General features: G+C 44.9%; 1 protein-coding gene across 8 annotated transcripts in view; it reads right to left on the reverse strand.

Annotated features, from left to right (window-relative positions):
- LOC147125071 (ecto-NOX disulfide-thiol exchanger 2-like) overlaps positions 1-18,734 on the reverse strand; it is a 361,733-nt gene that overhangs the window by 303,438 nt on the left and 39,561 nt on the right. For 5 of the 8 annotated variants that reach the window (XM_085996910.1, XM_085996960.1, XM_085996934.1 and 2 more), the window contains exon 2: positions 1,787-1,851. The exons of the other annotated variants lie outside the window; for them this stretch is intronic. The gene's annotated coding sequence lies outside the window, so the exon portion shown is untranslated. The remainder of the gene's footprint in view (positions 1-1,786; positions 1,852-18,734) is intronic. 8 annotated transcript variants of the gene reach the window in all.

Raw genomic sequence — 18,734 nt, forward strand, 5'->3', positions numbered from 1 at the left:
GGGCCCTCACTATAACATAACCTGATGTAACCTGCCATTTCCCTAGGCTTGGCAGTGAAATACCTTTCAGGACATTGGGACATCATAAAAGAGGTTCTCAAATCCCCTCTTTGAAGTCCTTCTCCTCCTGTTTTATATCTGTCTTCATGGAAGAAAACACAAGAAACATTCGGAAATAGTGGGGAACCAAGGGTCCAGTGAGAATGAGGCTCTTAAAGAAATTATTAGTAAAGAAATAGTACTAAAAGCTGACAAATGGCCTGCATCCTAGGGTTTTAAAAGAAGTAGCTACAGAGATAGTGGATGCATTGGTTTTGATCTTCCAGAATTCCTTAGATTTTAGAACTGACCTCGCAGATTGGAAGGTAGCATATGTAACCCAGCTACTCAAGAAAGGAGGGAAGAGAGAAAACAGGGAACTATAGACCGGTTAGCCTGACATCAGTAATAGGGAAAATGCTAGAATCTATTATCAGGGACGTGGTAACCGGGCACTTAGAAAATCATCAGATGGGCAGAGTCAACACAGATTTATGAAAGGGAAATCTAACAGAAGTGTTTTGATGTTGTAACCAATGTGCCCCCTAATTTTTTGGGGGTTGTGCGGTCCCATTAATGGGTTGCACATCCCATTCAAAATTTCACACATGCACAAAATCTCATTTTTTTAAATGGAGCGAGATTGGGAAATGTTGTTATTCAGAGGGACCTCGGTGTCCTTGTACACAAATCACTGAATGTTAACATGCAGGTACAGCAAGCAATTAGGAAAGCAAATCGTATGTTAACCATTATTACAAAAGGATTGGAGTATAAGAGTAAAGAAGTCTTACTGCAATTATATAGGGCCTTGGTGAGACCTCACCTGGAGTACTGTGTACAGTTTTGGTCTCCTTACCGAAGGAAGGATATACTTGCCTTAGAGGGAGTACAACAAAGGTTCACCAGTCTGATTCCTGGGATGGGGGGGGGGGGGGGGGGGGGGGCAGCGATTGGCCTAATACTAGAGATTGAGGAGACTAGGTCTATATTCCCTAGAATTTAGAAGATGGGGTGATCTCATTGAAACATATAAAATTCTTACAGGGCTAGACAGGATAGATGCGGAGAGGATGTTTCCCCTGGCTGGGGAGTCTAGAACCAGGGGTCAGTCTCAGAATAATGGGTCAGACATTTTGGACTGAGATGAGGAGAAATTTCTTCACTCAAAAGGGTTGTGAATCTATGGAATTCTCTACCCTAGAGGGCTGTGGATGCTGAGTCGGTGAGTATATTCAAGACAGAGATCGATAGATTTTTGGATATTAAAGGTAATCAAGCAGGATGGGTATTGTGGAGTTAAGGTAGAAGATCAGCCATGATTTTACTGAATGGCAGAACAGGCTCATAAAGGGCCCTATGGCCTACTCCTATTTCTTATGTCCTGCTCCAGTTTCCTGTCCTACCCCAATTCCAGAAACCCTTAATCTTCTGTAATAATCTCCTATGCGGTACCTCGACCAAGGAGGTACTGAAGTCAATGTTTACTACATCCACTGAATTTCCCCATGCATTTCTGTATTTTTAAACTTAAACAGCTAGGCCATGCATTAGTCTCAAGTGCTGAGATTTGAAGCTATGCCAAGAGAAAATGAGAAACATCAACATGATGCAAGTAAAACAGAAGCATGCAGTATTAGTCATCAAGCTGCTCCTGAATACTTGGCTATAATAAATTAGCATGTTAAAAATGAAGCCACAATAACCTTATCATCCTCACAATTTGATGCAAGAGAAGATTACTCACGAGAAAGCAGTACTGGTTCCAGCTCTACCCGAAGATACGCGCCAGGATGATATGGCAAACTGGTGCTAAATCAAGATAATAAATTGAGAAACACTTTTTAATTTACAGAACTATTTATACTAGAGTTGAGTCCAGTAGAAAAAGACAGGAAGGAGAAGTTACAATTAAGATGCGAGAAGTTTCCCCCCCCCCCCCCCCACTAAAGCAGGTTAAAAGCTGGGCCCCACACATACCCCACCGCCCAAGCCCCAATCGCCTGAACCACAGTCTCTCCTTTTCCCTCCGCCCAAGCCCCAATATCCCAACAAGCATTCCATGGTCTCGCTGTCTCCTCCCACCCGAGCCCTATTCTCCAACCCCCATTCATCTAGTCTACCTCTCCCGAGCTCCATCCCAACCCCCAATTCCCCGTCATCCTCTCTCTGACCCACAGGCCCTTCACCCTCTCCCTCCGCGAGCCCCACTCTCCTAAATGCCCTCCAGTACCCAGCCCCCTCCCCACACCAAGTCCAAATGTCAGTCTCTTGCTCCCTCCACCTCCCGCCCCCCTCTCCTCAGTCCCAATCTCAGTCTCTTATTCCCACCAAGTCCCAATCTCTTGCCCCCTAGGCTCTGGTCACTCTCTTCTAGTCCAACCGCGCAAGCGTGGGGGTGGAGCTGCTACAGCACAAAATCAGGTCAGCCATGGCTCAGTGGGTAACACTCTCGCCTGAGTCAGAAGGTTGTGGATTCAAGTCCTGCTCCGGAGACTTGAGCACAAAAAGGCTGACCTTCCAGTGCAGTGCTGAGGGAGCGCGGCACTGTCGGAGGTGTCGTCTTTCGGGTGAGACGTTAAACCCGTCTGCTCTCACGTAGACGTAAAAGATCCGATGGCACTATTTCAAAGAACAGCAGGGGCGTTCTCCCCAGTGTCCTAGCCAATATTTATGCCTTGAGCAACATCACTAAAAGAACAGATTATCTGGTCATTAACACATTGCTATTTGTGCGAGCTTGCTGTGCGCAAATTGGCTGCCCCGTTCCCTACATTACAACAGTGACTCCACTTCAAAAGTACTTCATTGACTGTAAAGCGCTTTGGGGCTGAAAGGCACTATTTAAATGCAAGTCTTTCTTTTTGAAATTTAAAAAGGCACAAGAAGCAGCACCCAGGGGATTCATCTCCCATTCCAGGAGACTCTGCACAGGACACCACAGGCTAGATATAACTATTCCACAGGCCAGACATTTGACACACCCCCCCACCCACAATCTACATGTTGCTCCTTGGCAACATGATATGCAGACATGGCTTCCACATACATGCTGAGGACACCTAGCTCTACCATCTGCCTCTCTGCTATCATGTCGATTCCAATCTTAGATGAGCCTTAAATTCCTCCAGTTAAACATTGGGAAGACCAAAGCCATCGTCTTCAGTCCCCACCACAAACGTCATACCCTCACTACCAATTCAGATTGGTAACCACGCCTTCAGGTGCTTAGGCTCCATCCTCTGGAATTCCTTCCTTAAATCCCTCCATCTCTGCCCATCCCTCTTCTCCTTTAAGCTCCTCCTTAAAATCTACTTGTTTGGCCAAGCTCTCACATCCCTTGGGATGTTTCTCTATATTAAAATGCACCACATAAATGGAAATTGTTGTTAATGTCATAACTAAGAACACTAATGTTAGATATCACTTGGTTACCTTCCTCTGCACCTTGTCCAGAGCCTTCACTGTATATGCAGACCAAAGCGCAATAATACTCCAAGTGCAGTCATAATAAAGCCTTCTTAGCCCAAATATATTGCTCTACATTTTATATTTGATAATCCTAGTGGTACAACCGTAAACACCAGAGATTGCTTGTCCATTTTTGATCAACTATTACCCCCAGATCTCTTCCTTGATCTGTTACTTTTGATGGATAAACCTATATGGTATAAACATGCCTGGAGTCCCAATACCAAAAGCATGATATTGCACATGTCCACATTAAGTGACATCTGCCACACACTGGTCATTCTTCTAACTTGTCTAAATCAGCCTGCTACCTACTGATCTGAATTTCTAACCCCCACCCAACCCCACAAACACACACACATTTTCATGGCTTCAACAAATTTTAAAATGATTCCATTTAAGCTCTCCTCTAAATCATTAATGAAAATTAACAGCAACAATCCTCAAGGATCTGTTTTGTTTGATACCAATTTTCTGTTTGATATGGACATTGCTTGAAATCTCCAAAGGGGTTTAAAATGTCCACAACATGCAAATTGTGCTGCAAATGCACAAAAATACCCATTTATTTGACAATTCATCAGAGGCAGACTTTCCTGATCAATATCTCACGTCATCTCACTGCAGTGCATAGATTAGTGCCACCCTGATCAAAGTCACCAATGATATTCCGCACAACTCCAACAGTGGTAAATTATCACTCCTCATCTTTCTCAACCTCCAGGGCCTTCAATATGATTCACCACTCCATCCTGCTATTGCCTGTCTTTTGTGGTCCTCTTCTGTGGCATCGCCGTTTCATGGTTCCATTCCTACCTATCTCTGGATAGATTACAATGGACGTTCTTCCCGTCCCTGCAAGTCACCTTGGCACGCCCCAAGGCTCCATTCTTTTACCTAGTATTCTTCATAGAAGTGCTGCATTTTAGCAACATTATCTGTAAGCATGGGGTCAGATTCCATATGTATGCCAACAACTCCCAGCTTTACCTCATCACCCTCAACTCCACAACTGTTGCTGTGCTGTCTGTCCAATATCAAGTCTGGGAGGAGCTAGAACCTCCTCCAGCTAAATGCAGACGAGTCCCAGAGCCCCGCTTCATGATCTCCGGAGCTACACTTTACACAAACACCAACTCAGAAATTTCTGCTACCTAAAACCAATCCCGTAAAACATCCATTCACCTACGACACTCATCACCAGTGTCAACTGGCTTCCTATCTGCCAGCATATTGATTTGAAAATCCTTGTCCTCATTTATAATTCCCTTTATGGCCAAGTTCAACCTCTGCAACCCCATACAGTTTTAGGTCCCAGCTCACATTCCTTGCCCTGATTCTTGACAGCTGTGTGTCTGTCCCCACTCCTTCCATTCCACCATAGGTAATGGAGCCTTCAGCAATCATACCCCTCCACTCAAATTATCTTTGTACGCCTCTGCCTTGCTACTTCTCTCACCTTCAAAGGCTTCCTCAGAAACTTACTTCTTTGATCAAAGTTGACACACTTCTCGCAGAAGCTTATTGCTTCTGAGGAAGCCTTTGAAGGCTATTTATCCGCTTACTGCCTCGGAGGCAAATTGCTCAGCTCTTTGAAAACACAAAATCTTAAAGTCTGAACTCCCAAATGAAAAAAGTTCAATGACTTCATCCATGCTTTTCAAAAGAGTAATAAAAATCTTGCTTCCTCAATTCTTCACAAAAGACAGTTTATTCACATCACAAAAGTTCAATAGACTCAAGCAGGCAGAAACTGTTCAGAAGCTCAATTTTGTCTCTTATAAGCTAGCCCATTTTTTACACCAAAGAAAGAGCCTCCACTTTAGTATTCATAGATTTTTGACACACCAAGTTTGTTGAGTTGCAGAATGGCCATAAAGTTCAGTAACTACAATACGGCTCACAGTAGATCAACGGCTATGCTATTTTATGAAATTGTACTGTACCACGCCCAATATATTATCTGGCATTAAAGTACAGTATAGCTGTGTGCAACTTGTAATGAGCAAGTCTTTTTTAGAAGCTAATTGTTCTTGGGCAGATCCTTAGATCAACTAGAGGTCAGACTGTCTTTCTTCATATACTTTTTATTAAGTGTAACTCCTGAAACTAGGATATACTGTGTGTTCATTGGGATGTTTCTCTGCAGATAGGCTTTCTTTCTATTTATACTTAAGTGTGATACAGAAATTCCCTGGTCTTTTTCCATTTGATCAGTAGTGTGATTCTCAGTGCTCCACTCAATTTTTATCTAGTGTTCCATTCTAATCCAGTAAGCTCTTCCTTATCCCTACATAATTGTGCTGCAATTCAGGTTCATCACACGCATTCTTTTGACTGGCCTTAAAATTATGGCAATCTGTACCTCCACAAGTCTTTGCCTCATTCTAATAACCTTTAAATGAGATACATATTTACTGTATAGAAACATACATTCCAAATTTTACAATAATTTCAAGCTGTGAAGTTTTGTGAACATTGTATTTTCTTATTTTAAAAGCAGCAGATGCACCACAAGTCAACTGCACCATCCTGCGCTTGCAACTGGACAAACAAGTTTTGACCAGACTCGGCCCATTCTCTCGCAATACTCAGTCACCACCACACCTTGATTTTTTTCCCATGCCATTCAATGGAGCAGTGAAACTCTTGCTTTTTATTCAATTCTTCGAAGATAATTATTTTATATCTCAACCAAGTCTAAACAACAGCTACCATCTCTTACGTTTGATGGCTCCACCCCATGCCCTTCAACTAGACATTCTGGGCCTCGCCATCTCCTCTGACCTCAAATAGAACGCTTATAATTGTTCCTCAACAACATTTATTCTCTACTAAATCCAAGTCTAGCCAATACTTAAAAACCAACATACCTGTAGAGGCTCTTCTGATATCTCTTGCACTCCTGGACAAGATACAAAACAAAGCTTGTCGTCTGAAAAGCAATTCTTCACTTACAGTATCCAACCCCTTTCTATCTCTGTTAGAACCTTTCTGGTCTTTTTCCACTTTATCAGTAGTATGATTCTCAGCACTCAACTTTCATTTTGTGTTCCATTCTAATCCTGCATATCTGTGCTGCAATTAAGATTCATCACATGCATTCTTTTGACAGGCCTCAAAATTATGGCAATCTTTACCTCCACAAGTCTTTCCTTCATTCTATAACCTCAGTTTTTTAAACCCCAAACTTGATATTACCTTACAAATACTAACTGATTCACTTAATTTTCTCCTCTTCTCCTTTTCAACTTTGGTTGTATTCTGCTCAAATGGTCCTTGGTGTCTTAACCTGGTGATAGCTGCTACTTAGACTTGCATGAGATGCAAATAAACCATCTTTGAAGTACTGAAAGAAACAAGATAATTCAAAAAGTTCTAAATAAAAGCCAGGTCCAACTTTGTTACTGTAATTTATTGGGTATTAGCAGGGTACAGTGGCACAGTAGTTATATTACTGGATTAGTAACCTGGACTAATAATCCGGAGATGCCAGTTCAAATCCCACCACGGTAGCTGGGGAATTTAAATTCACTTAATTAAATAAATCAGGAATAAAAAGCTAGTGAAACTACCATAAGAACCCATCTGGTTCACTAATGTCCGCTATGAAAAACAAAAATAATAATAAAACCGGACGGATCATCCGGCATCTACCTTGGCACTGGATTCGAACACGACAAAGGCACACCCAGCCCAGTCGATCTGGCAAAGTCCTCCTCACTAACAGCTGTCCCTAAATTGGGAAAGCTGTCCCACAAACTAGCCAAGCAACAGCCTGGCATAGTCATACTCACAAAATCATACCTTTCAGCCAATGTCCCAGACTCCAGTCACCATCCCAGAGGTGGCGGCACAGTGGCCACAGTGGAGGGAGTGGCCCTGTGAGTCCTCAACATCGACTCATGGCATAGGAAACCTCCTGCTGATTACCTCCTACTGCCCTCCTTCAGCTGATGAATCAGTATTCCTCTATGTTGAACACCACTTGGAAGAAGCACTGAAACAGAGCACAAAATGTACTCTGGGTGGAGGACTTCAATGTCCATAACCAAGAGTGGCTCGGTAGCACCACTGGCTGGCCAAGTCCTGAAGGACAAAGCTGCCAAACTGGGCCTGTGGCAGATGGGGAGAGAACCAACAAGGGACAAACCTACTTGACCTCATCCTCACCAATCTACCTGTTGCAGATATATCTCTCCAATGACATTGGGCCAGAAATTCGCGGCCAAAGGCGTGAGTGCGCTCGGGGTACTCACGCATCTGGCCGTTGGAAATGCCGGCGTTCAGCATGAACAGCGCATGCGGGGAACGCCGGCATTTCCAGACCTCGAGCGCGTGCGACTGCACAGGCAGCGCTTGCGCAGTGAACTTCGTAGATTTCATTCATGAAATCCGTGAGGGTAAGTCCTCAGAAGTTACACTTGAAAAAAGCAAGTGTAAAGTGGTTCATTGGCTGCGGAGGAAGAAACATTTTATCGTGGAGCTTCTGAAATGCAATATTTTTGTTTGGGAAAGGGAGGGAAGTTATTTTAAGAAATTTTAAGTAAGTTTTAAAGTTAAAATTTTTTTTTTTTTTTTTTAAATAAGGGTTTTCAGAACGGTAGGTAGAAGGAGCAATTGTGGCTGTGTGAATGGAATGTGAGAATGAGTTATGTATGTATGTCCACATATATTCCTTTACGTATATGTATGTATGTTTTATATTCCTTTACTAATGTGTATGTTTTTAATTATGATTTTCCAATAAGTTACTTTCTCTGAAAGTCATAATTAAATAATATTCATACACATAAGTAAAGGAATATATACATAACACGCAAAAGGAATATATACAGACATACATACTTTCAGAAGCTCCACGATAATAAATATCTTCCTCCGCAGCCTCTGGAGCAACTGCACCCATGCTTTTTTCATGTGTAAGTTGTAATGACTTGACCTCACTGAAAGCATTAATGAAAGCGGCGAATTATACTGCGCACGCGCTGCCTGTGCAGTCGCACGCGTTCTGCCTCTGAACCCCTTCGTTCAGAGGACAGGAAATGCTGGTTTTCCCCACATGCACTGTGCATGCTGAAAACCGGCATTTCATCCAGCCAGATGCGTAAGTACCCCGACCGTACTCGCGCATTTGGAAGGGAATTACTGGGCCAACATTTTACATGTCAATAAAATGAAAAATTTAACAATTGCACGACTTGCCCCCTCGCATCTGCGACTGAGGGTCCAAGGAGGTGCATTGCGCAAGAGGTCATCATCGTACGTATCCTCACACTGTTCCCTTTGGGGAACTGTATGAAGTGGTGGAAGGATTTATGGCCGTGATTAACGCTCATTCCGTGACCGTAACCATCTTTGAACCAGCCATTAGGGTGGTTAGTCCTATGGCGGGAGGGTTTTACGGGCTCCCACAACCCATCTGAGGGGGGGGGGGGGGGGGCGCCACCAACACCCACGGACGCAAGTATCCCGCTGGATGTCCACCCAGAATTTAAAGTTGGAACTCCGACTCCACTTGCCGGGACTGTCTGGAGTGGGGTTCAAAACCCTACTCCTTCTGGCCCAGCGGCGGGGATGCTTACTGCTACGCAAAAGGCCCACTCCGCACAAAAGGTGACACCCATACGTTTCCTGCGCCTTTTCCCTCCCCGTGACTGGAGCCCTATGCTGCCATTTCACGTTGCTAATCGGATTGGGCCTTTGTCATAGCGGTAGGATCCCCGCCGCTGGGCCAGATCAGGGTATGGTTTCGAACCCCGCTCCAGACAGTCCTGGCAAGTGGAGTCGGAGCTCCGGCTCTAAATTCTGGGTTGACATCCAGTGGGATATTTGCGTCCGTGGGTGTGGGTGGCCCCCCCTCCTTGTGTAGCTTGTGGGAGCCCGTAAAACCCTCCCGCCATAGGACTAACCGCCCTAATGCCTGGTTCAAAGATGGTTACGGTCACGGAATGAGCGTTAATCATGGCCATAAATCCTTCCACCACTTCATACAGTTCCCCAAAGGGAACAGTGTGAAGACACGTATGACGACAACATTGCTAAATAAATAAATGGAATTAAAAAAATTCTTTTAGGGCTTTTAAAAGTCTTTAAATTGCTTTAATTCTGTTTAAAACTACTTCAGATTACTCAAAATAATGTAAACATTTAAAAAAGTTTATAAAAGTTACCAAAATCTTCAAAAAACTTCCAAAAACCTATTTAAACTGCTGCTTTGCATGTAAAAATGGTTAGCAGCTTGACAGAAACATTGGGGGCGTGTCCAGTGAAACAGACCTCAAGGGGCGTGTCTCACTTGCACTGCACGCTCCTGGCTTCGCGCTGGCTGCACTCCTGGGCGGCGTGACGTCATACGCTGCCCGGGATTCTTCTTCTGGAAACACCAATTCCAGGCGTCCCTGGAGCTGATCGGCAGTAGCGCGGGGTAAGTGTAAATACGGGGCTTGCACGCGCTGCAAGCCCCGTTCTGGAATTTCTGGGCCATTATTGGTAGCAGTGACCACAGCACAGTCATTGTGGAGACAATGTCCCATCTTCGCACTGATACCACCCTCCATCGTGTTGTATGGCACTACCACCGTGCTAAATGAGATAAATTCAGAACAGATCTAGCAGCTCAAAACTGGGCATCCATGAGGTGCTATGGGCAATCAGCAGCAGAATTGTATTCCACCACAATCTGTAAACTAATGGCCTAGCATATCCTTCACGCTACCATTATCATCAAGCCAGGCAACCAACCCTGGTTCAATGAGGAGTGTAGAAGAGCATGCCAGGAGCAGTGTACCTAAAAATGTCTAAGACCTAAAAATGAAGTGCCAACCTGGGGAAGCTGCAACATAGGACTACATGCATGCTAAACAGCAGAAGCAGCATGCGATAGACAGAGCTGAGCGATCCCACAACCAACAAATCAGATCAAAGCTCTGCAGTCCTGCCACATCCAATCATGAATGTTGGTGGGCAATTAAATAACTAAGGGGAGGAGGAGGCTCCATAATGACAGAGCCTAACACGCAAGTGCAAAAGACAAGGTTGAAGCTTTTGTAACCACCTTCAGCCAGAAATGCCGAGTGGATGATCCATCTCGGCCTCCACCCGAGGTCCCCACCATCACAGAAGACAGTCTTCAGCCAATTCCATTCACTCCACGTGATATCAAGAAACAGCCAAGAGCACTGGATACATCCTGGCTGTCGTGCTAAAGACCTGTGCTCCAGAACTAGCCGCACCTCTAGCCAAGCTGTTCCAATTCAGCTACAACATTGGCATCTATCCGACAATGTGGAAAACTGCCCAGGTATGTCCTGTCCGGCCAATTCCCACCCCATCAGTCTACTCTCATCATCAGCAAAGCAATGGAAGGAGTCGTCGACAGTGATATCAAGCAGCACTTACCATTGCCCAGTTTGGGTTCCGCCAAGACCACTCGGCTCCAGACCTCATTACAGCCTTGGTCCAAACATGGACAATAGAGCAGAATTCCAGAGGTGAGAGTGACTGCTGTTGACATCAAGGCAGCATTTGGCCAAGTGTGGCATCAAGGAGCCCAAGTAAAATTTAAGTCAATGGGAATCAGGGGGGAAAAAATTTCTCCGTTGGCTGGAGTCATACCTAGCACAAAAGGAAGATGGTTGTGGTTGTTGGAGGCCGATCATCTCAGCCTAAGTACGTCGCTACAGGAGTTCCTCAGGTGGTGGATGGGTTGCCAATAAAGCGGGCTGTTGTGTCCTGGATGGTGTCGAGCTTCTTGAGTGTTGTTGGAGCTGCTCTCATCCAGGCAAGTGGAGAGTATTCCATCATACTCCTGACTTATGCCTTGTAGATGGTGGAAAGTCTTTGGGGAGTCAGGAGAAGAGACACTTGTCGCAGAATACCCAGCTTCTGACCTGCTCTTTTTGCCACAGTATTTATGTGGCTGGTCCAGTTAAGTTTATGGTCAATGGTGACCCCCAAGATGTTGATGGTGGGGGATTCAGCGATGGTAATGCCGTTGAATGTCATGGGAAGGTTATTGAAGATTCTCGCTTATTGGAGATAGTCATTGCCTGGCACTTCTGTGGCGCGAATGTTACTTGCCACTTATCAGCCCAAGCCTGAATGTCATCCAGGTCTTGTTGCATGCAGGCAAGAACTGCTTCATTATCTGAGGAGCTGCAAATGGAACTGAACACTGCAATCATCAGCGAACATCCCCAATTCCTGACCTTATGATGGAGGGATGGTCATTGATGAAGCAGCTGAAGATGGTTGGGCCTAAGACACTGCCCTGAGGAACTCCTGCAGCGATGTCCTGGGGCCGAGATGATTGATCAACAACCACAACCATCTTCCTTTGTGCGGAGATGATTGATCAACAACAACCACCACCATCTTCCCTTCATAGAGTCACAGAGTTTTACAGCACAGAAAGAGGCCCTTCGGCCCATCGTGTCTGCGCCGCCCATCCATCCCTGTCCAGTCTAATCCCATTTTCCAGCATTTGGTCCATAGCCTTGTATGCAATGACATTTCAAGTGCTCATCCAAATGCTTCTTGAATGTTGTGAGGGTTCCTGCCTCTACCACCCTTTTAGGCATTGAGTTCCACATTCCAACCACCCTCTGGGTGAAAAAGTTCCTCCTCAAATCCCCTCTAAATCTCCTGCCCCTTACCCTGAATCTATGCCCCCTTGTTATTGACCCCCCTAAGGGGAAAAGTTCCTCTTTGTCTACCCTGTCTATGCCCCTCATCATTTTGTACACCTCAATCAGGTCCCCCCTCAGCCTTCTTTGCTCCAAGGAAAACAATCCCAGCCTGTTTAGTCTTTCTTCATAGCTGAGGCGCTCCATCCCAGGTAACATCCTGGTGAATCTTCTCTGCACCCTCTCCAAAGCAATCACATCCTTCCTATAGTGAGGTGACCAGAACTGCACACAGTACTCCAGCTGTGGCCTCACCAGCGTTTTGTACAGCTCCATCATAACCTCCCTGCTCTTATATTCTATGCCTCGGCTAATGAAGGCAAGTATCCCATATGCCTTTTTAACCACCTTATCTACCTGTTCCGCTGCCTTCAGGGATCTATGTACATGTACACCAAGGTCCCTCTGACCCCCTGTGCTTCCTAGGGTCCTACCACTCATTGTGTATTCCCTTGCCTTATTTGTCCGTCCAAAATGCATCACCTCGCACTTTTCAGGGTTAAATTCCATTTGCCACTTTTCCGCCCATCTGACCAACCCGTTTAGATCGTCCTGTAGCCTGAGGCTTTCCTCCTCACAATTTACCACCCCACCAATTTTCGTGTCATCTGCGAACTTACTGATCATACCTTTCACATTCTCATCCAAATCATTTATGTAGATCACAAACAACAAGGGACCCAGTACCGATCCCGGAGGTACCCCACTGGACACAGGCTTCCAGTCACAAAAGCAACCTTCGACCATCACCCTCTGCCTCCTGCCACTCAGCCAGTTTAGGATCCAACGCGCCAAGGCACCCTGGATCCCATGGGCTCTTACCTTCTTGACCAGTCTCCTATGCGGGACTTTGTCAAAAGCTTTACTGAAGTCCATGTAAACCACATCCACAGCATTTCCCTCATCCACCCCCCTAGTCACCCCCTCGAAAAATTCAATCAGATTTGTCAGACATGATTTACCCTTGACAAAGCCATGCTGACTATCCCTGATTAATCCTTGCCTCTCCAAGTGGAGACTAATTTTGTCCCTCAGAATTTTTTCCAATAATTTCCCTACCACAGATGTTAGGCTCACTGGCCTGTAATTCCCTGGTTTATCCCTGCTACCCTTCTTGTATAATGGTACTACATTAGCTGTTCTCCAGTCCTCTGGTACATCCCCTGTGGCCAGAGAGGTTCTGAAAATTTGTGTCAGAGCCCCTGCAATCTCCTCCTTTGCCTCCCACAGCAGCCTGGGATACATCTCGTCCGGGCCTGGGAATTTATCCACTTTTTGGCCTGCTAAAACCGCTAGCACCTCCTCCCTCTCGATGCTAATATGTTCAAGTATGTCACAGTCCCCTTGCCCGATTTCTATGTCTGCATCGTCTCTCTCCATAGTGAACACAGATGCAAAAAATTCATTTAAAACCCCGCCTACATCATCTGGCTCTACACACAGATTGCCACTTTGGTCCCTAATGGGCCCTACCCTTTCCCTGGTTATCCTCTTGCCCTTAATATACTTATAAAACATCTTAGGATTTTCCTTTATTTTGCTCGCCAGTGTTATTTCATGGCCCCTCCTCGCCCTCCTAATTTCTTTTTTAAGTATGCCCCTGCACTTTTTATACACCTCTAGGGCTTCTTCCGTCTTTAGTCTTTCGTAACTGCCAAAAGCCCCCCTTTTATTTCTAATGCATTTTTGTATATCCCTTGTCATCCAAGGTTCCCTTTGCTTGTTGGTCCCAGCCTTGACCTTTACAGGAACATGTTGGCGTTGTACTCTCTCTATTTCCCTTCTGAAAGTCTCCCACTGTTTTGATGTGGATTTTCCTATAAGTAGCTGCTCCCAGTCCACTTTGGCCAGATCCTGCCTTCTCATATTAAAATCGGCCTTCCCCCAATTTAGAACCCTTATTTCCGGGCCGTCTTTGTCTTTTTCCATGACCACCTTAAATCTCACCGAATTATGGTCACTGTCGCCAAAATGCTCTCCTACTGATACTTCCACCACTTGCCCGGCTACATTCCCCAGAATTAGGTCCAGTACCGCCCCCTCTCTTGTAGGACTTTCTACATGTTGGCTCAAAAAGCTCTCCTGGATGCACTTTAAGAATTCTGCACCCTCTAAGCCTTTCACACTCTGACTATCCCAATTTATATTGGGGAAGTTGAAATCCCCCACTATTACCCTCCTATTATTTTCACTTCTCTGAGATTTGCCTACATATCTGTTCCTCTATCTCCCCCTGACTGTTTGGGGGCCTATAGTACACTCCCAGCAAAGTGCTTGCCCCCTTTTTGTTTTTAAGTTCTACCCATAAGGCCTCATTAGAGGAACCCGCTAATATATCATCCCTCCTTACAGCAGTAATTGACTCCTTAATTAATATTGCAACACCCCCTCCCCCGAAGATTCTATACCCCGGAATATTGAGCTGCCAGTCCTGACCCTCCCTCAACCATGTCTCCGTGATAGCAACAATATCGTACTCCCATGTGTTCAACAACAACTTCAGTTCAACCACCTTATTTGCAAGACTCCTTGCATTAAAATAAATGCCTTCCAGCCCTGCCATATTCCCTTTTGCCTTCACATATTTGCTCTGCCTTCCCAGCTGACTTGTTTTTTCCTCTGTATTTGGCTGTAAATCACCCCCTACTATAGCTCCACTCTGTACCCCATCCCCCTGCCAAGTTAGTTTAAAGTTTGTGCTAGGTATGACTCCAGGAGAGTTTTCCCCTTGATTCCCATTGACTTCAATTTTCTTAGGGCTCCTTGATGCCACAAGGGACATTATGCAGATAAGGAAATGGAGAAGCCCACCATCATTTTTGGACTCCAGAATGACAATGCGTGGGTGGGCAAAGAAGTCATTGCTGGAGATGCATTGGTAGGTAAAAATGGAACCATGCAAGAGCAGTCCCATAAAACTGAATGATGGAGGATGATCTGGACAACTGTATCGAAAGCTATGGAGAGGCAGAGGAGGAAAAGGTGAGATAACATACCACAGCCAAAGTCATAAAGTAGTGGTTTTCATCCAGGGGTCCATGAGAAGGTTTTAAGAGGTGTGACAAAAATGACCAGATTCTGTACAACATCCCGCCCCTCACACACTCAGATTGGTTGGAGGACCTGCTCGGTTCTGGGGTTCACCCCAGCTGGAAAGCGCAGTGCAAGCGTCAAGCATTGGGAACAACAGCAAGTACTGGGAACTCTCAGGGAGCATCTGTAAATGATGGACAAATGGTGACTGGTCAGGGCCAGCTCCCCATACCTTCCAGAGTGTTGTTCCCAATATTGGTATCCCCAACCCTAATCTGAACATGTTAACTGTAACCCCGATCCCTAACCCGCAATCATAAAATCCTAACGCAAAACACTTACGTAATACCCAACCTCTAACTGTACACATAGTCCTAATATCCATCACTAATCCCTAAAGGTTATGGCAGAGAAATTCAGTATTGCCCCTTTTGCGGCACGAACTTTTAAAAGTTAAAAAACATTAGTGCCATGCACTAATGTTTTTCAACTTTTAAAAAATTTGGTTTCGCGCTCCAGGAAGCAAGTGGAGCACTAAATCAAGCGTATTGGAAGGCTCCTGTCCTCCCTTAAAGGGAAGGGCACCGCTGCAGGCTCTGCAAGGAAAAACACTTACCTGGTCCTGACGGCAGCCGCGATCCGGCCCGATCAGCCCGATGCACTGTAGCAGCATGCCGGGTTGATTTTTTGGGGGGTTTTTCCTCCCAATTTTCTTCGCCAGCGATCAAAGAGCATTTGAGAATATTTTCCACTTACCTCGGCCACCTCGCCTTTAAGTATCAAAACCGAAGCGCCCGGCATCCCGATGAACGCCTCCTGCAGCCGTTTTCGCCCGGTGATGCTGCAGGGGGCGGAACCAAAGTTCGGGTCCGATGCGCTACCGGGGCGATACGCAAGGCGATGACATCACGATATCCGAGGGAAGGAAATCGGGGTGCAACGTCATACCGCCGCCGCAAACCTCCTATAGCGGGAGTGGAGCTTCTCGCCGCGCCCGGTTGGTAAGTGATTAGTGCTCTGTTATTGCCCCCCCAGAGGTGATAACGGGAGGCACCAAGGTGCCCAATTTCTAGCCCTATATGTTTAATTGTATGAGTTTTCAAATCTCTCCATGGCCTCGCCCCTCCCTATCTCTGTAATCTGCTCCAGTCCTACAACCCTCCGAGAAATCTGTGCTCCTTCAATTCTGGCCTGAGCATCCCCGATTTTAATCGCTCCACCACTGGCAGCCATGCCCTTCAGCCACCAAGGCTCCAAGCTCTGGAATTCCCTCCCAAAACATCTCCCCTTCTCTACCGCTCTTTCCTCCTTCAAGACACTCCTTAAAACCTACCTCTTTGACCAAACTTTTGGTCATCTGCCCTAGTATCTCATGTGGCTTGGTGTCAAATTCTGTTTGATAACGCTCTTGTGAAGCGCCTTGGGACATTTTGCTATGTTAAAGGCGCTATATAAATACAAGTTGTTTTATGTTAAAGGGGGTCCGTGGAATTTTTATAATTCGGGATGGGGGCCTCAAACAAAAAAGTTGAAAGTCTCTGATAAAATGTATCATTTGTTACTAGCTATTGTCATGCCATGAGAACAGTTGGGAGGGGGGTGGGGGAAAGGAAGCCAGACTGGGCAGATTTGAACAGAGTTTTGGGAGCAATTGATTAGTAGTTGCATCGGACAGATAGGTTGAGGGTGGGTTTTTCCAGGAGGGGGGAGATGATGATGATTTTGAAAAGGGACAGAGATGGAGAAAGGGAGCAGCAACCAAGTCGAGCACACGAGTGAACACAGAGAAAACTTGAATGATATAAACACGGCAGGGATCTAGACGAGGCAGGGAGGTGGTTTTGGGATGAGGACAGACAGAAGCTATTCATGTTGAAATCGGAGGGCCAGTAGGCAACAGTGAAATGACATTTGGTTGTAGGAGCCTTGGTATGGGGGTATTTATAAAAAGGTAAAAAGGAGTTACGAAGATTAGAAGTTCCATCAGTGCACAGATTAAAACTAAGCAAACTTAAATATGAAGGTATAAACTAAAATTAGGGCTAACACCACAAAATATCCTGAGGAATATAGACAGCATAGAGAAATGAAAGAAGATTGGAAAATAACCCCATTCTTCTTAGAATGGTCTTACAATTAGAGAGATGAAGAGGGGGAAATCTAGTTAAGGAGGATGAAAGTTTGTTGAAATATTGAATAAATATTTTGTATCTGTTTTTACAAATGCTGCTGAAAATTAGAGTGTATGCGTATCTGATGAGGTGGGACAATTGATTAGTCGTAATTGTAGAAAAGGAATTAATTCTAAATGAGTTCAAGTTTGGTAAGTGATAATTGACATGGGGAATAATGTTAAGCGCATATCCAAGTACTTTTTAAATGTGATGAGGGTTTCTGCCTCTACAACCCTTTCAGGCAGTGAATTCCAGACCCCCACCACCCTCTGGGTAAAAAAGTTCTCCTCAACTCCCTTCTAATCCTTTTACCAATTGCTTTAAATCTATGCCCCCTGGTTATTGACCTCTCTGCTAAGGGAAATAGGTGCTTCTTATTCACTCTATCGAGGCTCCTCATAATTTTGTACACCTCAATATGTCTCTGCTCCAAAGAAAACAAGCCCAGCCTATCCAATCTTTCCTCATAGCTAAAATTCTTACTTTTCTGACCAGTCTACCATGTGGAACCTTGTAAAAAGCCTTGCTAAAATCCACACAGGCTACATGAACACACTACCCTCACCGACCCTCCTTGTAACCACCTAAAAAAATTCAAATCAAGTTAGTCAGACACGACCTTCCCTTAACAAATCCATGCTGACTGTCCTTGATTAATCTGTGATTTTCTAAATGACAATTAACACTGTCCCTCAGAATTTTTTCCAATAATTTGCCCACCATCAAGGTTAGGCTGACTGGCATGTAATTACTCGGTTTATCCCTTTCTCCCTTTTTAAACAATGGTACAATGTTAGCAGTCCTCCGGCACCACACCTGTAGCCAGGGAGGATTCAAAAATGATGGTCAGAGCCTCAGCTATTTCCTCCCTTGCTTCTAACAGCCTGGGATACATGTCATCTGAGCCTGGCGATTTATCTAATTTCAAAGATGCTAAACCCCTTAATATTTCCCCTCTCGCTAGGTTTATCTCATCTAATATTTCACACACCTCCTCATCTGCAATGCCTGCATCGTCCCTCTCTTCTGCAAAAACAGACGCAAAGTATTCATTACGAACCATGCCCGCATCTTCCGCCTCCACACACAGGTTATCTTTTTGGTCTCTCATAGGCTCTACTCTTTTAGTTATCCTCTTGCTTTTTATGTATTTATAAAACATCTTTGGATTTTCCTTGATTTTACTTGCCAATATTTTTTCCATGCCCTCTCTTTGCTTTCCTAATTTCTTATTTAATTTCACCCCAAGCACTTTCTTTACTCCTCTAGGCTTTCTGCAGTATTTAGCTCTCGGTATCAGACATAAGCTTTCCTTTTTTGCCTTATCCTA

This window comes from Somniosus microcephalus, chromosome 1, assembly GCF_052327205.1.
Source record: "Somniosus microcephalus isolate GS21.2 chromosome 1, FLI_Smic_1.0, whole genome shotgun sequence".
NCBI classification, from domain to species: Eukaryota; Metazoa; Chordata; class Chondrichthyes; order Squaliformes; family Somniosidae; genus Somniosus; species Somniosus microcephalus.